This window comes from Xenopus laevis, chromosome 2S, assembly GCF_017654675.1.
Source record: "Xenopus laevis strain J_2021 chromosome 2S, Xenopus_laevis_v10.1, whole genome shotgun sequence".
NCBI classification, from domain to species: domain Eukaryota; kingdom Metazoa; phylum Chordata; class Amphibia; order Anura; family Pipidae; genus Xenopus; species Xenopus laevis.
The window spans coordinates 67,488,552-67,515,115 of record NC_054374.1 but is presented as its reverse complement, the minus strand read 5'-3'; the positions used below and the strand labels follow the sequence as shown (position 1 = coordinate 67,515,115).

Sequence of the window (26,564 nt, the reverse complement as noted above, 5' to 3'; positions counted from 1 at the left end):
AATACAGATGGTTCCTGTACTGGGAGAGAAGGTCCTTAGACAGGATAGGAATTAGCTTGTTCATATATGAATGGACTAGTTCCTATCCCTTTACTGGACCTGTCAGAAAATTGCCTAATACAGATGGTTCCTGTACTGGGAGAGAAGGTCCTTATACAGGATAGGAATTAGCTTGTTTATATATGAATGGACTAGTTCCTATCCCTTTACTGGACCTGTCAGGTAATTGCCTAATACAGATGGTCCCTGTACTTTTAGACAAGGTAGGTCCACTCCTTATACAGGATAGGAATTAGCTTGTTCATATATGAATGGACTAGTTCCTATCCCTTTACTGGACTTGTCAGGTAATTGCCTAATACAGATGGTCCCTGTACTTTTAGACAAGGTAGGTCCTTATACAGGATAGGAATTAGCTTGTTCATATATGAATGGACTAGTTCCTATCCCTTTACTGGACCTGTCAGAAAATTGCCTAATACAGATGGTTCCTGTACTGGGAGAGAAGGTCCTTAGACAGGATAGGAATTAGCTTGTTCATATATGAATGGACTAGTTTTTATCCCTGTACTGGACCTCATATGAAGAACACAGGATGATGGATTTCACACATCTTATATATGAATAACTAAGTACTAGCTCTAAAAATATGTGATTTAATGAGTTGCAAATTAGTATCTATTCAACATACCAAAATATTAATATAATGTGAGGGCCTTTACAAGGATGGCAAATAGTCAGATCTATTAGAACAGACTATATTCTTATCCTTATTTGGGACCTTACTTTGAAGGTCCTTGTACTGGATGGCATTTAGCTTTGTCAGTTTAGAAAGGACTAATTCCTATCCTTTCCTGGTACCTCACCACTAGAGGCATTAGGTCCTTCTAGGGATAGGAACTAGCTCACTGCTATGTGAATCAGCTATTTCCTATCCAATAGAGGGACGGTCCTTTCTGAGGATGGGAACTAGTAGCTTCAGTATAGAATGGACTAATTCCTATCCTTTTCTGGTACCTCACCACTAGGGGGATTAGGTCCTTTCTAGGGATAGGAACTAGATCACTGCCATATGAATCAGCTATTTCCTATCCAATAGAGGGACGGTCCTTTCTGAGGATGGGAACTAGTCGCAACCACGGTTGCTATAGCGACGTAGAGCAAGCTACGAGATTGTGCCGGAGTGTAGGCTTCCTCTTCTAAGATGGTGGTACTCTGCGGACTATCACTTCCTGTAGCAAGATGGCGGCTAGTAAAATCCGGAATTACCCCCCTTGTAACATGACGGATCTAAGTGGGTCTCCAGTTGTCTTTGTTGTGATTGGAATTTCTCGTTCCTTTCGCTCTTCTCAGCTTCAACAGTTTACAGAGAAATTTTTTCCGCACGTAGCGCAGCAATTTTTTGACCACACCCCTTTCTGTGGCCACACCCCCTAATTACCATGTTTGTTTTACAAAATTTGGCAGGTTATGAAAGTTTGAAAATATTTCTCCTTATCTAAACTGTGTTTTTGTGTCTCAAAATTGTTACAAAGTATCTTATTTGCACCTGTTAGCTGTTCTGGGCTCTCTGCTAAAAGCCAATTAAGTGAGAAACTTTGTTTCTTTTTCTGGCTGTTCAGTGCAGAGAAAAGAGGGACTTTCCAGTACAAATGAGGGACTGCGGGTTGAGCTGTCAAAAGAGGGACTGTCCCTCCGAAAAAGGGACAGTTGGGAGGTATGCGACTGGAGAGGCGGGGAGAGATTTCTGTTACTTGCTGTTGTCCGGTTACCGTCAAACTGGAGCGAGCCCAGAGTTTTTTTTGCAAATGTACAATATGAAACCTTGGTTGGATAAGGATGGGAATCAAGTCCCTGGGAGATGCTTGGTTTGGAAAGTTCGTGGTGGCCGATGGAAGGTATGAAGCCTATGATTATTTGCTGCACTGAGCGACTTGGTGATTTTGGAATATTGACATGACACTTTGTTGACCTCTCATTAATTTGCACTTTTTAACCACTACTTTAGAAATACGGCTCATTTATCAACACTGGGCAAATTTGCCCATAGGCTGTTACTTATAGCAACCAATCAGATTGCTGCATTCATTGTTCTACTTGCAGCTGGCTTTAAAAAGCTGATCACTGATTGGTTGCTATAGGTAACAAATTTGTCCAGTGTTGATAAATGAGCACACTCTTGGGGAACGCTATGGGGCAGATTTATCAAAGTGTGAGATTAGAATTTACCACAGAACAACTCACTCACTTTCTATTCATTCCTATGGGATTTTGAAAAGCATATTTATCAAATGGCGTGAATTCCATTGATAAATATGATTCTAAAAATCCAATAGGAATGAAAAGAAAATGAGTCAGTTTTTCTGTGGTAAATTCTAATCTCACACTTTGGTAAATCTGCTGAATTTGACAGTCCTTTTCACCCCAGACTTTATTAAACTGTCACTTGCTGTTTTCTGATCTCTTGATTCTTGTATATATTTATATTTTGTCATTTGTGTTTAAGTTTCAGAATAATCCCATACATACATTTTATCTGTTCTGGTAAAAACGCTATAAAATTGAGTGAAAACGTACAAAATTTGCAGAGTTTTTTTTCCTGAATTGCTCGTTTTTTTCTGTCTTTTTCCCGAAAAGCCCAATTTTTTTTGTTTTTGGCCGAAAAGGTCGTATTGTCGGGCTAATTCCAGCATAGACCACAGAAATGTCAAAATAGTATTGGGACCTCTGCCATTGACTTCTTTACAACCTCGGCATGTCCGAGAAATGCCAGATTTTCGGATTCTGACGTTTTGCTGCATTGGACTTTATAAATAAATATTGAAAAATTCAAGTTTTTAAAAAAAAATCTGAAAAAATTTGAGTTTTGGGTGGTGACAGTGGCAGTTTCGCCACAGGGTGAAATAAGAATATCTCTTCAGGCAGTGCTTCTTCAGAACCAAGCAAAGGTTTTTAAGCAGTGTTTTTTAAGCAGTGGATTTTTAGTTCTAGGCCCTTTGAGGATCTAACCGTTAATGAGCCTCCTTGGCTCATGACAGTGTTTCAGATGTTGGAAAATATCTATGTTCAAGTAATTCAACCACAGTCCCACAAATATTTAGAACATCAAATACATTTTTAACCCAAATCTCACCCTAATTGACATTCAAGCTGGGTTTTCAAGTGTCTCTAGGAAAGCAAATTGATAGTCTCTTTAAATCTCCCCTTCAAGCTGAGCATTTCTCCCATTGCTCCAGTCCAGCCCAACAGTTTGGAAACCACTTCTCTTAAAGGAGAACTAAACCCCTTGCAATGTTAAGTCCCCACTGGCCCCCCTCAATTGGACCCCCTCCCTGCTTCCCCCCCCCTACATAGTCTTACCCCCAGAATTCTGTCCCCTCTTGAAATAGTGACCACACATGCAGAGTGAGCTTAGTGGAGCTCATTGGTGCCATTGTCTAATCTTCTTGAAGTGAGTGGCGTAATGACGCATGCTCAGTTGGAGCAATCAACTGCGCGTGTGCCAAAAGAGACGGAAATTGCTGAATGGGAGGAATAAGACAGGAAGATTACAGAAGAGAAGAAGATGGCTCCCGTGAGCTCCGCTGCACTCACTCTGCATGTGCGGTCACTATTTCAAGAGGGGACAGAATTCTGGGGTAAGAGACAGGGAGGGGGGCCAGTGGGGACTTAACTTCATGTGGGTTTAGTTCTCCTTTAAGTCTACATTACTGATCTTCCTTATGTTGCAAACTAGAAGTTTATTATTCACTAAGGTTGCAGAGTTTGGGTTTATAATTAAAATAAAACCAGAAGACGACAAAGTCCATTTTGAAGAGGTACAAGACATGGACCCTAAATGTATTTGTACAGATACTACACTACTGACAAACCCACCACCATATTGTAAATGTTGCTACTGTATTCATTATCCATTTGCTATGCAATTCTATGCATTGCAGTGGTGTTCAAAATCATGGCATAATCCTTTTCTGTACAAATCCTGTGCCGTTGCACAGTCTCCATCTGTTTCAAAACTACAAACATCATTAGAATATTGCTCACATCGCATGCCAATAGAACTCCCAGCTCTGACCTATCTGATATCTGTAGAGAATGTAAGTATTTTTATGAATGTTGAGGCTCAAAGCAGCTTTTAGTATAGAGGAAGGAGGATTTTGGCAGTTGCATTTGGTTGGAGAGCTGTAGGCTGAAAATACATGTGTAAACCTAGCGTCTTGTTTGTTTAGTATCAAGTAATTAATAACCTAAATAATAATGTTTTAAATTCTCCACAGACACCAGGGATTTCCCATACAAAACACGGCAAGAGCTACTTGTAGCTCATGACACATGAGCAAAAGAAGAACAACTTGTGACTGCTGCGAACAAGATGTCGGAGATGAATCCTCCTGCAATGATGCCACAGGGTAATGTGGGTACTCCTCTCAAAGTCTTCCTGCAGCTTATTCGTTCCTGTCGACTTCCTCCTAAGGTCATCACCAAGCTGGGATTGTGTTTTCCTAGCAACGGCAGGCGTTATGCCAAGGTTCCCTTCAGCTATTTAGGAACAGAGACATTAGACATTAAATATCACAGTTGATGTTGCCCATACCAACCAATCATAACTTTGCTTTTGCTTTCTAACTTGTAGATGACTTTAATTGCTGATTGGTTGCTATGGGCAATATCACCTTCTGAGTAAGCCTCTGGTCCTCTGTGAAGAATTGTAACCAGTCATATAACCAGTCATATGTGGCTGCAATTTATGACACTGCCATTTACAAAGAATCTATGACTGACAAGTCCCAGATAGGCTACTGTGATACTGGGATCTCTACCTGCCCCCTTTTCCACCTTGATCTTTGCTTTCTGATTAGCCAAAGCCATACCATCCAGTCATTCAGTACCTATATCTTTATGAAAATTATAGAGGAAGAAACTAGGGTAGTGGTTGTTTACAAAATGAATCTTTGTCTGGAACTCCCTAACACAAGAATATGAAATAAACTACTGTACAGTCTCTGAAATTGGTGAAGAAATGCATCACCGGAAAGTAATTCTGCCTGTAAATGCAGTTAATGCAGCTGACTTATTCACATTGTTTTTTCTTTAGTCAAAAACCATGGTTTTACTTGGTGCTGCAGACGGTTTCCATATTCTCAGCCAGCTGAAGGATCTTATGAATAGATGCAACACCCAGTTTAATATGCAGAGCTACCATTATAGTGCATGTATGTGCTTATAAGTCAGTTTTAACAAAATAAAGAGTGTTCTCTGTAATATTCCTTTGAGGCATTAGGACATATCGGTAAATACTTTACATTTTGCTTCTAAATATTACATAGAAGAGCTGGTCAAAAGAATAACCTAAAGTATAAAGATTTTTCTCCTTTCTCCCTTACTTAAAGGGGAACTCCACACAAACATAACTTAAAGAGATACTGATATCAGAAAATAACCTTTCATAGCATTGTCTTTGAAGGCTATTTATAATTTTGCCATAAAAGTATTTGCCTGATGCTTTTATATTACTTTTCTTACCCCCACGTTCCTCTATGAAGGGGCTGCCATATTTGTGCAGCAGTAGTCTGTTAGCATTAGAAACTCTGACAGGTTAAAGAAGGGACAGTCAGGTTGACAAAACAGTCGGGCTTAGGAACTTCAAGTAACAATTACTTACAAAAACAGATCTATTAGCGAAAAATCAAAATGAGCTATAGGTAACTTTTAATGTAGATTAATGTTTTGAGAAGAACATTTTTAGTGTCAGTATCACTTTAAGCTTATTGAAGAGTAAATATAATTTTAAGCAACTTTGCAATATACATAAATTAAAAAATATGCATGCTTTTCTTGATTTTTAATGGTTTGGGATAGTTCCCAAAGCCTAGCCCCCTGCTATTCTGCTGATGTCTGACTACTTTGCTGAGCTGGCTGACTTGTTACTTTGTATAAGCAGCCAGCTGTCCTCAGCCTGCATGCTCCAAACCCCACAATTCCCTGTGCACATGATTTCAATAATGTATGGAACATCATAGTGCAATGCAATGTGATTTATGTAGTTCCTGCATGCTGTCTGTAAACTGTGGAGAAGTTGCTACAATTTGTAACATCAGTGTTTAGCCCCTCCTGCCAGGATTTCAAATGATGCAGAAAGAGAAGAACTGTTAAACAGCTGGATTGCAGCATAGAAAATGGCATTTATTCATACTTTTTGAAGAAACAGGTAACTGTGATGGGTATATTAGGGGTTTCTGTGTTATGTGGGCCTCTCAAATCTTGGTTTGGAAGCCAGAGTTCGCCTTTAATGAGCTTTGGGACCTATACTCTATAGACATGTATGGTTACAAACTAACATTAATCATTTGATTCTAGGATGATGACACATGTGAGGAGTGGGAACGACATGAAGCTTTGCACGAAGACGTAACCACACAAGATCGAATTAAAGAACATCTGTATGAAGAGGAGATTGAACCATACCTCCCAACATTTTGGAAGTAAAAAGAGGGACAAAAAATTTTTTTCCGCACGTAGCGCAGCAAATTTTCTGACCCCACCCCTTTCTGTGGCCACACCTCCTAATTACCATGTTCGTTTTACAAAATTTGGCAGGTTATGAAAGTTTGAAAATATTTCTCCTTACCTAAACTGTGTTTTTGTGTCTCAAAATTGTTACAAAGTATCTTATTTGCACCTGTTAACTATTCTGGGCTCTCTGCTAAAAGCCAATTAAGTGAGAAACTTTGTTTCTTTTTCTGGCTGTTCAGTGCAGAGAAAAGAGGGACTTTCCAGTACAAATGAGGGACTGCGGGTTGAGCTGTCAAAAGAGGGACTGTCCCTCTGAAAAAGGGACAGTTGGGAGGTATGATTGAACTGAAGCAGGAAAAAGGTGGTTCTGGTATTGTGTTCTATACTGATGCCCAGGTGGGGGCCTAAGCTTTGTTCTTTCTGCCCCTTATGCATTTCCCTCCTGCACTTATCTTCATCTCTCTGTCTCCATTTGTTTGTTCATTTAAGTACTTCTTACTTTGTTTTATTTTTTGGCAAAATGTTCTGATTATCCAAGAAAGGTATCCATGCAACATATTGGAACATAACCAACCTTATTAATTGTATTAATAAATCTATTACTATATTCAGTGACATAATCTCAAATATTTGGATACTAGGGATGCACAGAATCCACTATTTTGGATTTGGCCGAACCCCCGAATCCCTCGCGAAAGATTTGCCCAAATACCGAACCAAATCCGAATCCTAATTTGCATATGCAAATTAGGGGTGAGAACGGGAAAACATTTTTTAATTCCTTGTTTTGAGACAAAAAATAGCATTGGTGGTTGCTATACCGACTTCAGACTTGTAAGCTTTAAACTCTCCGCTCCTCCTGCTCCTAGCACATATTTCTTCTGCTGACTGCAGCGAGGGAGAGAGCAGAGAGTTTAACTATTACACTGCCTTTTACAACCAGGATAACCGTGTAAGTGCAGCAATGCGCAATACAACCAGGAAGCGCGCAACCCAGAAAAAATGGCCGCCGGGTAAATGCTTGCGTCGATCGTGAAAGAACACAGAGGTGCAGGGAGCAGGAGGGGAATTTCGAGGCGAAAGTAATGCGGTTCGAGTTCGGTTAAGGTAACCTTTACAGGTATGCCAATACTGAAAAAAAGGTTGACATGTCCTTTAAGTTTGCTTTAAAGTAATTTAAATGTTAAATAACCCCAATAGGATTGTTTGCCTCCAAAAAGGATTCATGTTATTGTAGTTGGGATCAAGTACAAGGTACTGTTTAGTTATTAAAAAGAAAAAGTTATTAATTTTATAAAACTGGAGTTATTTTATTATAATGGAGTCTATGGGTGATGGCCTTCCTCTAATTCTGAGCTTTCTGGATAATGGGTTTCAGGATAAGGGATCCCACTCCTGTACTTTTCACTCTGCATTTGTGTAAGTTAATTAGCCTAATTTTTTTTGGTTTGCTCTTTGTTGTGTGTGGTATCCCCATGAGAAAAATAGTGTGTGCTGCCACAAGAAAAAATATATAATGTAAATGGTACCACTCTAATAAACAAAAAAATGTCGTTGTTGAGTAAATAACAAGGAGATCCACTCACAGTTCACCTCAGAACACTAAATCCAAAAGGAAGAATGTGAGGATCTCAAAGAATCAAGAGCTAAATATTTTTTTTTAAAAAGTGGAAAATTTATTAGGACATAAAACCTAGGCCTATGAGTAAGTGCCCTATCAGGCGTTTTATGTCCTAATAAATTTTCCACTTTTTTAAAAAAAATATTTAGCTCTTGATTCTTTGAGATCATCACATTCTTCCTTTTGGATTTAGTGTTGTGGTATCCCCATGCTTATATTGAAAGAGCTTTCTGAGGGCTTTAGAATGTATGTTAGAGTTGCCCATGTCTGAGAAGTGATTAAAAAAGACGATTGGCAAACATCTGGATCATTCCACTATGTGGAAGTTTGTCTACACGATGAGAAGCTCCTAGGTGATCCTAGCAAGTCCAAAGCCATAAGCAGAATGCAAAATGTTTACAGGAGTCTTTAAGAAGCACAGAATTTCATGGCAGGACATATAGGTCGCTCTTGCCATTACTGGTGGCAAAATGCATAAGTCTAGAATTCAAAAGAGACTGCAATTAGATCTGCCTGGGATGTGTGCTAGAAGAAAGCCATTGTTGTCCAGAAAGAACCTCAGGACAAGACTAAAGTTGCCCATGAACACCTAGGGAAAGACCATGAGGCGAAATGTTCTCACAGATGAGGCAGTAACCTGAAAGCAAATTTAAATTGTGATGGAAATGCTATGGTTTGGGGCTGCTTTGCTGTATCAGGGATTGATTAGCTCACCGCCATAGAATCACACTATGAATTTTTAATTGTACCAGATGGAGCTTGATGATAATGTAAGACCATTGCAGCTTGACAATGAACCTATATCCACCAAGAAATGGCTGAAAAAATGGAAATTTCTGGAATGGCCAAATCAAAGCCCGTATCTTAATAAGATGCTGCATGAAATTTATAATGTGCTGTGCATGAAAATAACCTCTAAAACCTTGCACAGCAGGCAAAAAATTCTACATGGGGAGACTGGTAGACAGTTATAAGAAATGCCTACTTGTTGTTAGGGCCAAGGGCGTACTTACTTTTTGCACAGGAGTAAATGGCATGTTTGTTAATCTGTTTGTTGAAAAAAAATGTTTGCTTCTTTTTTCTTTCTTTTCATTTTTTGATCAACTTTATATTTTTATACTGTTTAAAGATCGTATATTTATGTGTCCATGTTTGTTTAAAAAAGAAAAAATTTTACATAGAGAGGCACATTTATCAAAGGTTGAATTTCGAATTCATGGGAGTTTTTAAAAACTCCCATAAATTAGAAATTCGACCATTTGAAATGTATTAATAAAATGTAATTTTTTTAAACTATGATATATTAAATCGACCTGAAAATTCAAATTGAATTCGATTTGAACTTTAAAAGCTCAATTCGAGTTTTTTCTCAGAAAAAAAACTTGAATGTCAGGAAGGCTGCAAACCACTCCAAATTGATCCCTGGACCTCTCCCATTGACTTAAACAGCAATTTGGCAGGTTTTAGGTAGCGAATAGTAAAATTCTTAAAGGGTTAATGATGATATGAATTTAAAAAAAAAAAAACTTGAATTGAATTTGTATAACTCCCTAGTCGAATTTGACCATAAAAAAATTTGAATTTCAAATATTCAGTTCGACCTATGATAAATTTGCCCCAAAGTGTATTTGCCTTTTCTTATGATCATACATAGGGTTTGTATTAATACTAAAATGTCCCTATGGTACCTGGTACTTTTACTAAAATGGGCATGATCTTGGTTTTGTTGACTTGCAGTTCTCTGCTTTCATATTTTTGGGTTTTTTACAAATTATTTAGATTTTGATGAGCAAACTGCTGATGACTGGGATGTAGATATGAGTGCCTATTATGAGGAAGATGGTGTAGCTAAAGATGCCAGGGATTCCCTGACGATGCGTCTTGAGACTAGAAGGCTTGATGGCTTGGCGACAGCAGATGCTGAGTACAGTGTAGTATAATCTCAAATATTAACTGTACAGTGTAGTATAATCTCAAATATTAACTGTGCTATCACCTTTTTAAAGGGATACTGTCATGGGAAAAAAAATTATTTTCAAAATGAATCAGTTAATAGTGCTGTTCCAGCAGAATTCTGCGCTGAAATTCATTTCTTAAAAGAGCAAACAGATTTTTTTATATTCAATTTTAAAATCTGACATGGGGCTAGACATTTTTTCAATTTCCCAGCTGCCCCAAGTCATGTGACTTGTGCCTGCACTTTAGGAGAGAAATGCTTTCTGGCAGGCTGCTGTTTTTCCTTCTCAATGTAACTGAATGTGTCTCACTGGGACATGGGTTTTTACTATTGAGTACTGTTCTTAGATCTACCAGGCAGCTGTTATCTTGTGTTAGGGAGCTGCTATCTGATTACCTTCCCATTGTTCTTTTGTTTGGCTGCTGGGGGGAAAAAGGGAGGGGGTGATATCACTCCAACTTGCAGTACAGCAGTAAAGAGTGATTGAAATTTATCACAGCACAAGTCACATGACTTGGGGCAGCTGGGAAATTGACAATATGTCTAGCCCCATGTCAGATTTCAAAATTGAATATAAAAAAAGTCTGTTTGCTCTTTTGAGAAATGGATTTCAGTGCAGAATTCTGCTGGAGTAGCACTATTAACTGATTCGTTTTGAAAATTTTTTTTTTTCCCATGACAGTATCCCTTTAAACTTCAATAGAAAATTGACATGTATTCTGGCCTAAATAACAGGCAAATACCATTCATATCTGTTACTACATCATACTAAAAGTTCATTTAAAGGTGAAGAACCCCTTTAAATGAAAACTATTACACATCAGAGAATACAATCTGAAACCATGCTCTTCTTTAAATGTGCCTGAATCCACAGATAGAAAGGAAGATAATTTGCCTGTCCTTACTCGGACCAGTTCCCTACCCTTTCTTACTGCTACCCTATCCTCTCTTTGTTCCACTGTGAAATAATCAATTCTGTGAATTGAAGTCTCTCTGCTTTCCTTATGGGGTGGTGTACACATTGCCAGAATCCATTATTACACAATGAAAAAAGATGCATTACACTGTGTAGTTTTCTTTGGAAGTTCAGATTTTTATGTAACTACATAACCCCATGAATGAGCTGATGTCTAAAGTCCATCATTATTATTAGAGCATTCAGCAGTTGAAATGCCTTTTATTTTCTCAAACTGTTTTTATTTAAAGATAGTATAAAGTAGTATGTACCTACTTAGGCCGTCAAACTGACAGGTGCCGTGCTCCTTGACAGGTGAATGAAAGGCCCTAATGAGCGGGGTTACCGGCCCTAGTGGGCGGAGCCAAGTTTGAGCTGGTCTCCGTGACCTGATATAGCCACGCCCACTGCAGCAAAGCATTCCCCGCCCACTGCGCAACCGATATTTTGTTAAATTTAGCCGCCGTTTTGTATAATACCCATAAATCCTAGCTAGCCTCTACTGTGAGCGCCACCATATGGTTATGTTTGATATTACCAGATCCATATGTGGCCACTGAGTAACTGCCAGGGCTTTCATGTGGGTATAGCTATAACTGCAGCGAAACACTGAAAAAAAAGATAAAAGTCCGACATACACCTATAAGGCAACCCCACAGATGACTACTTAAATGTTTGGTTTTTTTAAATTAACATATTCCAAGGTAAAAATGGACATGAGAAAACAAGACACTAGGACTGCTCTGCCAATATGAAACTGAAAAAACAAGGATTGTTTTTATCCCTCTAAAACCATTACAGTTTACGTCCGAACCTTTTTGAAATGCACAAGACACTAGGGGGCGGATTTTCGTGACCGTTACCTCTTGCGCCAGACTTTACTTCGCCACTTCAGACCAGGTGAAGTAATAGAGTAGATAGGGATGGTCCAAAAAAAGTGGAAATGTTTTCTAAGTCCCAAAACACTGCTGACATCTTACTTTTTATAGGGTGATAGGCTGAAAAAGATCAAAATTTTTTTTAAGGTACCCTCCTTCCCCCCTACATTTGATAACATATGGCACCTAAACTATACTGTGCGCACATGTGTAGGGCATTCGAATACATTTATTAAAGGGATCCTGTCATCGGAATGTTTTTTTCAAAAAGCATCAATTAGTGCTGCTCCAGCAGAATTCTGCACTGAAATCCATTTCTCAAAAGAGCAAACAGATTTTTTTATATTCAATTTTGAAATCTGACATGGGGCTAGACATTTTGTCAATTTCCCAGCTGCCCCATGTCATGTGAGGTGTGCCTGCACTTTAGGAGAGAAATGCTTTCTGGCAGGCTGCTGTTTTTCCTTCTCAATGTAACTGAATGTGTCTCAGTGAGACATGGGTTTTTACTATTGAGTGTTGTTCTTAGATCTACCAGGCAGCTGTTATCTTGTATTAGGGAGCCGTTATCTGGTTACCTTCCCATTGTTCTTTTGTTTGGCTGCTGGGGGGGAAAAGGGCCAAAAACTTGCCTTTATACTATAATATAGATTCAGAAACACCAATCAAGTACTGTAGAAAATGCCAATTCATAAAGCCAGACAGGTGCCACCATTGCACAGCGTGTGACATCTGTATACTGAAAGTGGATCATCATTGCATATTTCTAAACAACTGTGTGGGATTTTCCAACTACAAGTTCTTCCTCCTGTTCCTGCTCTATGTACCCCTACTGTTGATATTCACTAGTGCAGTGTCCCTTTATTGCTCCATACTGTTCTGGACTGATCAACTGCCAAACATGGATTCCAAAGGCTCAGCCATTGCGCTGTTCTGCATGAGTACATTGTTCTGTATTATCTTTTGTTATCAGTATATTTATGGCCATTACTCACTGGTTTTAATGAATGAAACTCTTCTAGAGTTGATTGAAGGCATACATTGTGAGTATAATCCCTATGACTTGGGCTACAGAAAGAACTGGAGGCAAGTGTTTGGCAATAATAAGAGATATTGGTTCATCCCAATCTTCAGCAGTTTAGGAGATGGCTCCTCATTCCCACTGGGTGATGCCACAGAGGACATAGAGAAAAATGGGACTATTGACTGCCAAACCCCTAAATGAGTCCCAAAAACAACTCTCAGACGTGAAAACCATGCAGGAAAGTATATGGCGCTTGAATTTCATGCAGAATTTTAGTTCCACATTGAAGAGAGAGAAAAGCTGGAACTTATCAAGATGTGTTAAGGGGAGTATTTAAAGAGAAGTGAAGTTCGTATGCTTTAACTCATAGCGTCACAGCATCACAAATCTGCAGCTTTGCTACATAGTCTACGTCCTGTTACAGAACCCCTTTGTAATTGTTATTGAAATAAATATTTATATTTCTCTAATATTGTTGCATCATTTGTCATTTTTGTATCTATAGGGGGCAGCACCTCAGATGACTAGGGTGAAAAACTGCACCAATTACATTTGCACTTACCAAAATAATAGAAACAGATCCAGATAAAGGTCTAAACTTCATAATGGGATAGCGGCTCATTTAGCTTCTTAGTAATGTAAATTTCATTACTCCCTATATCTGTCACAATACAACAATGCTTGACATGTCAGCTTTGCAGCCAATGGAAAAGCACTTAATTTTGAAAACATATTGGACAAAATATTAGCCACAGGCCAGATAATGCATTTACCAGCCCAAATTATTGACACTTAACTCTTAATTCCCATCAGCAATTCTTCATTAAAATCTGCCCATGTTGGCACTGGCTTTACTACTCCTTTGCACCATAATATTTGCATTTTGCATACACAGTGCTCCACCGGGGGTTTAGGTCACGCTGGGCAGCTTTGGGGATCTTTTTGTGGGGGCCGTACAATGTTTCCCTTTAAACATATGTGAAAAATAAACAATTTTAAAAGGGTATAAAATACACCCTATTTTAAAATATAAGGGTTAGGCATAGGCAAATTTTTTGCGCATTGTTTACGCCCATAAACTTGTGTGGCGTTGCGCGTAAAAAAAAGATTGTCGCCTATAGACTTTAATGGGCGTCGCCAACATTGCGCCGGAGGCGAATTTTTGGTGAAACGGGCCATATTCACCCAAGCCTAATAAGGGTATTAACAGTAACTGAGGAGTCCCATAACCATGTAAAGGTGCAAGGCTGCAGTCTGAGTTATACAGGGAACTCTGAGTATCGCTCATATATAATAAGGGATAATGTAACCTCTACTGTAAATGATCAGGACCTAATTTAAAATAAACTGCCAACAAAAGTTTTAACATATTCACTGTCTGCATATTTCACCCATAGTACTCTCCTATATTAGCCCTGTTTTGTCCCTAAACAGTTAAAAATGTAGCCAAGTTTTCTAAAAAAAAATAGGATCCACTTATTCAAAAGTATTGTTTTAAAAAAACACAAATGCCATTTCTAACAAGAAAGGCTGTGTTTCAGTTTAATTATCAATCATTTAGATTAAATGTATAATGAACCTGAAAGCTCATTACCCCTTTAGATCAGCAGTAGTTCGCACCTGCCTGACAACTAGGCTACATAATGAATTGTGCATTTCAAAAAGGTTCACAGGTAATTGGCAAAGCAGTCATAGTGTCTTGTGCATTTCAAAAAGTTTCACACTGTTTTAGGGAGGGATAAAAACAATCCTTTTTTTTCAGTTTCACATTGGCAGAGCAGTCTTAGGGGCAAATTTACTAAGCTCCGAAGTTGCACCAGCGGCGGCTTCGCTTACTTCGGCAGGCGTAGATTCGCCAGGGCAGCGAAAATTCACTAAAATTCGAAGTTGCGTCCAAGAAGCCGAAAGTTGGCGAAGTTGTGCTAGCGTTAATTCGTCAAGCAAAGCGAAGTTACGCTAGCGATGCCTAATTTGCATACAGCGGCATACGGTTAATGTACAATGGACGGATATGCTGCAGCAACTACATTACACTACACAAGCCCGGGAAACCTTAATAGAATAAAATAGAGGTGTTATATTGCCCTACACATGTGCTCACTGTATAGTTTAGGTGCCATATGTTAGGAAATGTAGGGGGGAAGGAGGGTACCCCCAAAAAAATACAATCTTTTTCAGCCTATCACCCTGAAAAAAGTAAAAGACGCCAGCGTTTTTTGGGACTATTTTGCAACTATTTTTAGAGAAACTCCTACCTATTGCACTTCGCCTGGTCTGAGCTGAGGTCTGGTGCAAGAGGTAACGTTCAGTAAAATCCGCAACTTAGTGAATTAGCGTAGTTACGTCCCTTAGCCAGAGTGCAACTTCGCCTGGCGTAAGCGTGCAAAGTACCGCTAGAGTCTGTCTGCTTCGCTAGTGAAATTACGCCAGGGACCGTTAGTAAATCGGCAAAGTGCCAAAATGACGTCACGCTGGCGAATTTTCGCTAGCGTTAGCCACTTCGCCCTTTAGTAAATTTGCCCCTGTCTTGTTTTCTCATGTCCATTTTTACCTTCGAATGTGTTAATTTAAAAAACCAAACATTTAAGTAGTCATCTGTGGGGTTGTCTTATAAGTGTATGTTGGAAATGTATTTTTTTTTTCTGTATTTTTCGCTGCAGTTATAGCTATACCCACATGATGGCCCTCGCAGTTACTCAGTGACCACAAATGGATCTGGTAATATCAAACATAACCATATGGTGACACTCACAGTAGAGGCTAGCTAGGGTTTATAGGTATTATACAAAATGGCAGCTACATTTCACAAAATGGTGGTTGCACAGTGGGCGCGGAATGCTTTGCCGCAGTGGGCGTCGCTATATCAGGTCACGAAGAGCAGCTCAAACTTAGCCCCGCCCATTAGGGCCTTTCACCTGTCAAGGGGCGGGGCACCTGTCAGTTTGACGACCTAAGTAGGTACATACTACTACACCTTCATATTTAATAATATTAAACTTCCCAAGAAGTGATGGTATCCAAACAATCTTATAGGTTCGAAATAAATCTATATCTTAGTTACAGTAAACCTTTTGATCAACTATAACTAGTGTTCCAATAATTGAGGAAAGACCTCACATGTCATAAAATATTATATATTCTGTTTTGCTAAATACATTTTCTAAAACTGTAATTTGAACTCTAATGTAGCACACATCTGAAAAGTGTTTAGTGACTGGAATAATCTTACTTTTACTTATCTAAATGCTTTTCCTACATACACCTGACCACATGGATATTTCAGCATATAAATAACATTATTCCTGGCCCATTCAGCATATGCCAGATGTTACTGTCATTAATATGCTGTTTAAAAAAGTTAATTTCGATAATTGCAGTGAGGGCAGTTTAAACACCGAAATGTTCTTTTCACCAACTATGTAAGAGCTGTTATTTGTCTTTCTTAGCATCATATAACATCAGTTTCAATGGTACTACCAATTCTGTATGATAAAAAAGGGGGAAAGATGATATGTTTGATCCTCTTGTAACATACCCCAGTGTTTCAAAAGGATCTTTCTGATAGAGGAGACAAAGGGGGTATTTTGATCTCATGTTTTCCATTTTTAAGTATCATAGTTACTCTGTTATAAAGTTCACAAAGTTTCTATTTTAATTGTAAATATGATTGTTTTAATTACATATACACTGAATCCTATAATTAGGTTGGATATCTTCTATACCAGTGATCCCCAACCAGTAGCTTGTGATAGAGACCTGCGCTTGTCCATTTTTTGGAACCCGTACCTGCAACCTGCAATCCGCAAGCCAGACCCACAACCCACATTCTTACCCGCTACCCGACCCGCAAGTACCTTATCCGCAACCCGCGACCTGCTGACCATCAAGAATCAGGAAGTGCTGTCATTGTAAATCAGAAGTAGACGTGATCAGAAACAGAGAGTGAAAATCGCTATTGAGAAGACCCGCGGCCCGACCGCTATTGCTATTGAGACCGCTATCGCTATTGAGAAGACCCGCGGCCCGACCAGAACTTTTTTTGTGGGTACCCGACCCGCTGCAGGACTCTAGCTCGTGAGCAACATGTTGCTCTCCAATGCCTTGAATATTGCTCCCAGTGTCCTCATAGCAGGTGCTTATTTTGAATTCTAGGCTTGGAAGCAAGATTTAATTGCATAAAAACCAAGTATAGTGCCAAGTAGGGCCTCCTGTAAACTGCCAGTCCACGTAGGAGCTACCAAATAACCAATTACAGCCCTTATTTGGCACCCCAAGGGGGTTCAAGGGTAAGGGACCCATGTTCTATATTGAGGGGCAAATTCACTAAGATGCGAAGTTGCGCCAGGCACAACTTCACCGCACTTCGCCAGGCGAAGTTTCGCCAGGGCTCCGCAAATTCACTAAAATCCGAAGTTGTGCACAGGGGTAGCGTAAGGTTGCGAAGTTGCGCTAGCGTTGTTTCGCTATATAAAGCGAAGTTGCGCTAGCGAAGGCTAATTTGCATACGGCGCGAAATTCAAATTTCAATGGAGGAACACGTATCTGCACTACAAATGCCTAGAAAACCTTCAAATCAGCCAATAAAAATTTTATTTTGCCCTACACATGTGCCCACTGTCTAGGTCAGTTGCCATGAGTCAGGAAATGTAGGGGGGAGGAAGGGGAGCCCCAAAAAATTTTCGATCTTTTTCAGCCTATCAGCCATCATGTAGAAAACACGCCAGCGTTTTTTGGGACTTAGAAAAAATTTTGACTTTTTTTGAAACAATCCCTGTCTACTCTATTGCGCTTCGCCAGGTCTGAGGTGGCGAAGGAAGTCTAGCGTAAAAGGTAGCGTTCGCTACACTGCGCAAGTTAGTGAATTTGCGTAGTTTCGTCGCTAGCGAAGATTCGCCTGGCGTAAGGTTGCGAAGTAACACTATCGAAACTACGCCAGCGTTCGTTAGTGAATTTGCGCAGTAGCGAAAATGCCAAACACTAGCGAATTAACGCTAGCGTTCGGCGCTTCGCGCGTTAGTGAATTTGCCCCTATGAGTGAAAGGATGCCTGTTTGATGCTCACATTATAAGGATGGAATTTGGACTCGTAGGGGTTATGTTTCAAAGTCTGAATTTATCTCAATATTTTCTGAAAAAAGCTACGACCAAATCTGCACAGGTTTCTTCGCCTTATTTATTAATACACTTTCCAGAAAAAATTTTGCTGAAAAGAACCCGAAAAAATTGTGAAAAATACAAATTGTACGGATTTCTTGAATTTTCCACCCGAAAACTACGATTTTTTTTCAGACTTTTGCCCTAAAACACAGAAATCTTCAGGTTATTGCATGAAACCCAGCTCAGATCAAAATATCTTTGGGACTTCTCCCATAGACTTTTATGCAACCTCGACAGGTCTGAGATGCGGATTTTCAGATTCTGACATTTTCCATCTTCAGGGTAAAATTATTTTTTTTTGGGTTTTTGGCATGCGGAGTTTAGTAAATAAATAACCTTAATAATGGGTATCTATAAAAAGGACGCTGTATATTTTTTAATAAGATACCTGTTTCAAATTAAACACACTCCAAGTAGTATGAACATGGTACAGCAGGGCAGGAGTTGTCTGAAGACATTTTCTTGTACTTGAAAATGTATGCTCAAATACTTTTCTGCATTAACTAAAAGTATGCTTATACAATTTGCTCACGGGAATGCCTATTAGACCTAGTATTTCTGCCTGACTGCAGGCACTTCAAACCTGGAGCATCCTTTAATGTTTCTTAAGCAGTATTCTTCCCAGGCAGGGGAGGGCCAAGCTGACTGGAGGCCCAAGGCAACCTGGCTAGCCCCCCTGAGCGCAAAAGTGCATGTGTAGTGATGTCACCAGGGGAGCAAGCAGATTTAAGGAGAGCCAGCGGCAGCAAGAAATCCCGGACTAGGGGTAGACAAAGAGGTACCTGCCCAGCGCCCCCAATCATTGCACCTGAGACAGGTGCCTCTTCTGCCTACCCCAAATTCCGGCCCTGTTCCTAGGGTTAATTGTTAGTATACATGTGGTATATGCGAATGTAATGTAAATCACATGACTTAAAACTTGTGCATTATAAAATATAATGACCCTTCCCTGTTTATGACCTATATTAAAGGGGTGGTTCACCTTCAAGTTAACTTTTAGTATGTTATAGAATGTCTAATTCTAAGCAATTGGTCTTTGTTTGTTTTTTATAGTTTTTGAATGATTTGCCTTCTTCTTCTCACTCTTCCCTACTTTCAAATGGGGGGGTTACTGACCCCCTCTAAACACAAAAGCTCTGTACGGCTACACATTTGTTGTTATTGCTACTTTTTTCTATTCAGGCCTCTCCCATTCATACAATACTTGTTTGCTTGAGTCAGCTGGATTCCCCAATATGAAAGCAGTACTCGGTGCACGTACCATCAGTGGTCCATCCTCCACCATTGATCCAAAAAGAAGTTTCCGTATAGCACCAATAGATTAAAATGCCTTTATTGGTACATTACATGGCAAACAGCCTGGTCCGACTCCCATTCATATTCCAGTCTCTTGTTTAAATCAATGCATAGTTGCTAGGGGAATTTGGACCCTAGCAACCAGATTTCTGAAACTGCAAACTGTAGAGTTGCTGAATAAAAAGCTAATCAAATAAAAGCAAATAATTAAAAATTAAAGCAAATTGACTTAGAATATCACTCTCTACATCTTACTAACAGTTAGCTCAGATGTGAACAACCCCTTTAAAAAAATCAATTAAAAGACGAGTTGCTGGTTATTGCCTCAACTTCTTATGTCCTTCCTCCAGAGTATGTCAAATTTACCAAACCATTGTTTCCTTTATTAAGGGCTTTGGATGTAAGGTAATGAAGCATGAAGGTTGGATAGAGGGCAGAGGACTTGGAGCTAGTGGAGCAGGGATGCCAAAAGCCTTGGAAAATGAGGGACAACCCCTAAATGCAAGAGAGGCCTGGGGTAAGAAAGGAAAAGTTGCCATTACAAACTATAGTGCATGGCTGAATAGGTGCCTTGTTAATTACAAAATTTACTTTTACAGTTACCATGGTGAAAAGTTGCAAACATTTGGCCCACCGAAGAAGAAACATACACGCTTTATCTCCATGGTATATGACCAGCCACATGATGAGGATATGGGGGACACACTTTTAAGACGACAAGCAGGGAGGGTATGAGATAGACTACTTAACAGAAACCAACAGCTTTCCTGAGTTTGCACCTGGAAGTGCGCAAACCACATCTATATGCAACTTAACATGAACCTGTATAATGTGATGCTGCGCTGGACTCAAAGAAGGAATTATTGGAAACACTTATTTCACTTTTTTTTTAATCTGGTGTTTTATCCGACCGATGCCGTGCATAGACATTTTATTTTTTTTTAATAACCATTTCACACAAGCTGCTATGTTGTTTTACATTTTTATTATACTTTTTATAAACAAGTATTTATTATGAAGACTGTGCTGGTAGTTCATAATTTGAAATATAATTATTTGTTGTTGATTAACTGAGGCCAATTTGCAAATCGTGTTGCTCATCTAGAAATCTGAAGAAACAATTCAGGCTATTTACCATTGGCAAGAATAAGTAAAATAAACACGACCTGCAGAGCTGTGCTAGGACAGTGAACAGCAGGGTTGAAAAAAGCCACTGCACACAAAATGTATTGGGCTTTTATAATGCATAGAACTATCAAGTTGCTTGATTTAGGTTAGGGTCAATTGGGCACTCAAATGGTGGGGACAGTGCAAATCTTTCCTTATTCTGTGTGAATGTGAATCACAATTATTGCACCTGTCCTGCATTGTAGCAGTCAAATATCACTTGAAAACAGTGGAGCAATGCATTTTTGAATTATATGTATGTGGTGATTTACCTTCACACTGAACTGTGGATATTTCTAGTGTTTTTGTTTTTTTAAACTCTTCCGGTGGAGAAATAAATTGCTGCAGTCAAAATAAGATTACCAATTTCCTTGTGTGCCATTATCTTTAATTTGCTTTCCAGTCACTTGCAAGGACTAGTGCTACCATTCCCCCCCCCCCACACATTGCACCTGTCCTTTTCACTTCAATTTCTCCACTGTTTACTGCTTTTTTTCTACCCACTGCTGTTTTTTTTTTCTTCTTTGCACTGTATGCAGGCAACACAATTATTTTAATCAGAACTACAAAAGAAACATGTAGTGGTGAATATTTGATAAGGTATGTGCAAAACTAGCATCCTCCCACTTTCAGCCAGTGACCGCGGCTACTACCGATGAAATCTGCAATGGGACTCCTTGAATGGTTGTTGCATGGGATCAAAATGACCAGGGTATTCAACTCTCTCCATCTCTTATTTAATGTAATTATGGAATACTCCGGTGCTGAGTAGTACTGAGTTATGAGATGTGAAAACTGTGCAAATATTTTTAATAGTAAAGTATTGTTCTCAATAAATGCTGTTTTGGAGACTTTGAATGTATTTACAGAGCAGTACCCATTGCAACACATTATCAGTTACTTCTGGTCACCTGCAGTAAAACTAATAAAAAAATTAGTTACACAAATTCCACTCTTTATAAAACATGCAGCAACACAGCAATAAAATGCTTCCTGGCTTGCAGTTATATTGCTGTTGTTACTTCCCACAACATACTTTTTCTATGTGTTGCAAGTTGAATTATTTATTGAGGTATCCAGGAAAAGCTCTTTTCTCTACTGACAAATTCCTCTCCACCCTAAAGTCTGTGTTATCATAAGGATTGATAATGGCAATATATACGATTTTTGCATTGATGCACACTGCCATTCACTTAGGGGCACATTTACAAAGCTCGAGTGAAGGATTCGAATTAAAAAAACTTCGAATTTCGAAGTGTTTTTTGGGCTACTTCGACCATCGAATGGGCTAATTCGACCTTCGACTACGACTACGAATCGAACGATTCGAACTAAAAATCGTTCGACTATTCGACCATTCGATAGTCGAAGTACTGTCTCTTTAAGAAAAACTTCGACCCCCTACTTCGGCAGCTAAAAGCTACCGAAGTCAATGTTAGCCTATGGGGAAGGTCCCCATAGGCTTGCCTGAGATTTTTTGATCGAAGGATATTCCTTCGATCGTTGGATTAAAATCCTTCGAATCGTTCGATTCGAAGGATTTAATCGTTTGTTCGAACGAATAATCCTTCGATCGTTCGATCGCAGGATTTGCGCTAAATCGTTCGACTTCGATATTCGAAGTCGAAGGATTTTAGTTCCTAGTCGAATATCGAGGGTTAATTAACCCTCGATATTCGACCCATAGTAAATGTGCCCCTTAAACTACCACTTTCATTTACTAAATGGGAAAAAGGGCACACGTCATCAAGTTCCACTGTTTCCTCAAACATATCTGCTAAAGCTGTTTAACTGGTGTTAATACCTTCTCTGAACATATTAGATTTCTGCATGTTAAGCTCCCTCATGCGTTTTTTTGGGGTTTTTTTTTTTAAAGGATTATACTATAATAATTAAAACAGGGCCCTTTAATTATACACACAGGAAAGAACAAGCCTGCTAGGATACCAGGAAATCCCCTTGTGAGTACCTTTCCCCATGTTCTGCTTGTGTTTTAATCTATTCACAGCAATATTCATGTTTTTGCACCAAACAGGCATTTTAGGGAGTGCTGTAGCCTTTGGATTTCACACACACTATTTCTTCAAAAAGAAGTGTTTGCTATGAAGGGGTCTTTTGGAAGCCAAATGAAAGAAAACAACGTAAGAAAGAGTTAATTCAGGACTCAAGTGGTTGGCAACAGCCAGATTGCAAATTTATTGTCACAGATAAAGAATTCAGGCTAAAAAAAAATTCACACCTATCAAGTTTAAGCTTTTTGTGTAAATAAATCCTGTCTAAAACTGGCATACGCTTGCTGATAACAGTTTCATATGATCTGTATTTTCTCCCATGCTATAAAATCATCCTGTCTTTTCTTGAGTTGCTTGCTACAGTTTAGTTAAGTAAATATATACTGTACGACATAATATCCAAGGCTATTCAGATCTTAAGATCTAGGGGCCGATTCATCAAGAGTCAAATATCGAGGGTTAATTAACCCTCGATATTCGACTAGGAACTAAAATCGTTCGACTTCGAATATCGAAGTCGAACGATTTAGCGCAAATCCTACGATCGAACGATCGAAGGATAATTCCTTCGATCGAACGATTAAATCCTTCGAATCGAACGATTCGAAGGATTTTAATACAACGATCGAAGGAATATCCTTCGATCAAAAAAACTCAGGCAAGCCTATGGGAACCTTCCCCATAGGCTAACATTGACTTCAGGAGCTTTTAGCTGCCGAAGTTGGGGGTCGAAGTTTTTCTTAAAGAGACAGTACTTCGACTATCGAATGGTCGAATAGTCGAACGATTTTTAGTTCGAATCGTTCGATTCGTAGTCGTAGTCGAAGGTCGAAGTAGCCCATTCGATGGTCGAAGTAGCCAAAAAAACACTTCGAAATTCGAAGTTTTTTTAATTCGAATCCTTCACTCGAGCTTTGTAAATGTGCCCCCAGATGTTAGTTTGTATATACTGTATGTGAGTATATAGCTCTGTATAGGTATTCACTTGGAGGGGTAGAAGTTGATGGACTTTTTATTTCATCCCAAAGTAACTACAGTTACTACTGTGTTCAGATTAATACCAGTATGACATCACTAACCTGATCAATCACTGTTTTGGTAGAAATTATATTTCTACATGGCAAATAATTTACTAGTAGGTATAGTAGAGTAATAGACATGCATGCTGCTGATTCTGTGTCATTGAATCATTAATTGAGACTTGTTCCAAATAATAACAGTGTTGAGTTCAATAAGTGAGGTCATTCATTCTGCCAAAAGAACAGGTGTCAATTACGGCCCTTATTTAAAGGGCACCTGTTGGCAAAATCTATATTATTAGCAATGAAAGGTGTAGGCTAATAGAACCTGCACTCCAGTTGGGGGTAACAGTATTTTTTTTTTTTTTTTAAATTGCTCCCCTGCCAGCACTAGGACACTCGCACCAGGAGGGAGCTTTCGGTGCGACTGGCCATGTCTGTCAGCTCATGCTCATAACGTGCTTCTGATGTCACACGCATAATGAGCAAGTTGCGGCATTCACTCATTATGTGCATGTATGTGCCCAACATGGCTGCTCAAACCGGTTGCTCCCTTCTGTTGCGGGTGGCCTAGTGCTGGCGGAGGGCATTTTTTTAAAAAACCCTGTTACCTCCCCCCCCAAACTGGAGTACAGGCTCTATTAGCCCGCACCTTTGACTGAGTTATTATTTTGCCAACAGGTGTCCTTTAAGGAAGGAAGGAAGGCAGCAAATGTTGTGCTGAAGAGGTTGCAATTTGCCAAAGAACACATTGACTGGCCTAAAGAGAAATGGCACTGTGGCCTGATGAAAGCAAAATTGTTCTTTTTGGGTCTAGGGACCGCAGACAGTTTGTCAGACTGAGTTAAAAACACAGTATATTGTGAATACAGGCGCAAGCATTATATGGGGATGTTTCTCATACTATGGTGTTGGGTATATATATCACATACCAGGGATCATAAATCAGTTTCAATGCATCAAGATACTTGAAGAGGTAATGTTGCCTTATGGTGAAGAGGAAATGCCCTTGAAATGGGTGTTTCAACAAGATAACAACCCCAAACACACCAGTAAATGAGCAACATCTTGGCTCCAGGCCAACAAGATTGATGCTATGGCATGGTCAGCCCAATCCCTGGATCTTAAACCAATAGAAAACTTGTGGGGTGACATCAAAATGCTGTTTCTGAGGCAAAACTAAGAAATGCAGAAGAATTGTGGAATATAACAGGTGCCCCAAGTTGGTAGATTCCATGTAACACAGATGTGCAGCAGTTCTCAGAAACACTGATTATACAACTAAATATTAGTTCTAGGGATGCACCGAATCCAGGATTCGGTTCGGGATTCGGCCATGATTCGGCCTTTTTCAGCAGGATTCGGATTTGGCTGAATCTTCTGCCCGGCCAATCCGAATCCTAACTTGCATATACAAATTAGGGGGTGGGGAGGAATAGCTTGTGAGTTTTTGTCAGAAAACAAGGAAGTAATAAATGTTTACTCCTTCCCATCCCTGATTTGCATATGGTTCGGTATTCGGCAGAATCTTTTGAAAAGGATTTGGGGGGTTCGTCGAATCCAAAATAGTGGATTCAGTGCATCCCTAATTAGTTCAGTGATTCAAAGGAAAGTGAAATCTTGAAACATTTTTCAGTTTATACAGTGAATGTTTGAGTTTGTAAAGAAGAATATTTTCTGTAAAGGATGTTGAGACCCCAACAGGCTGAAGAAACCCAACTGTTTGGGTCAAACCCAAACAGGTTGCAACCCTAGACTAAAAATGTCATGAAAGAATGCTTGTTGTTATGCTTAATAACAGGAGTATTACACTTTTATTACAGTTGAAGAACATTCTTCAGGAATTGTCCATAGGCAGGGCCGCCGACAGGGGAGGATTCAGTGCATCCCTAATTAGTTCAGTGATTCAAAGGAAAGTGAAATCTTGAAACATTTTTCAGTTTATACAGTGAATGTTTGAGTTTGTAAAGAAGAATATTTTCTGTAAAGGATGTTGAGACCCCAACAGGCTGAAGAAACCCAACTGTTTGGGTCAAACCCAAACAGGTTGCAACCCTAGACTAAAAATGTCATGAAAGAATGCTTGTTGTTATGCTTAATAACAGGAGTATTACACTTTTATTACAGTTGAAGAACATTCTTCAGGAATTGTCCATAGGCAGGGCCGCCGACAGGGGAGGATTCAGTGCATCCCTAATTAGTTCAGTGATTCAAAGGAAAGTGAAATCTTGAAACATTTTTCAGATTATACAGTGAATGTTTGAGTTTGTAAAGAAGAATATTTTCTGTAAAGGATGTTGAGACCCCAACAGGCTGAAGAAACCCAACTGTTTGGGTCAAACCCAAACAGGTTGCAACCCTAGACTAAAAATGTCATGAAAGAATGCTTGTTGTTATGCTTAATAACAGGAGTATTACACTTTTATTACAGTTGAAGAACATTCTTCAGGAATTGTCCATAGGCAGGGCCGCCGACAGGGAGGGACAAATGTCCTGAAGGGGGGGCCTTGCAGTGCTGCACTTTTCGAAGAGCCGCCCCCCCTTGACAGCTCGGAAGCCGTGCCGCCCGATCAAAGTCCCGAACAGCCAAATGCGGAAAGTGCCGAACAGAAGAAGTCCTGAAGCGGCGGAAAGACCCGAAGTCACAAAAGGAGCCAACAATGAAGTCCTGAAGCTGTGAAAAGACCCAATGTCACGAAAACAGCTATAATTGAAGTCCTGAAGCCACGAGTTCAATTCTACTGACACCTCACCTATGTGTTTTGTTTTTTTTTAATCCCCTGGCCACCAATGTTTTATTTTAATACTCTATAGGCCCCTGCCACCATTTTTTAAAAAAATATATTTTATGGGGCCCCAATTTTTTTTTAACTTGTAAGTGGGCCCAGGCACCAAACTTTTATGGGGGGGGGGGCTGGCACCAGTTTTTTTTTTTACTTATAAGAGGGCCCTGACCATCAATAGCT

The 26,564-nt window shown here is 39.4% G+C and overlaps 1 pseudogene; it reads left to right on the top strand.

Moving 5' to 3' along the window:
- The first annotated feature begins 1,695 nt into the window (after positions 1 to 1,695).
- Positions 1,696 to 26,220, top strand: LOC108708922 (annotated as a pseudogene).
- The last annotated feature ends 344 nt before the right edge of the window (positions 26,221 to 26,564 follow it).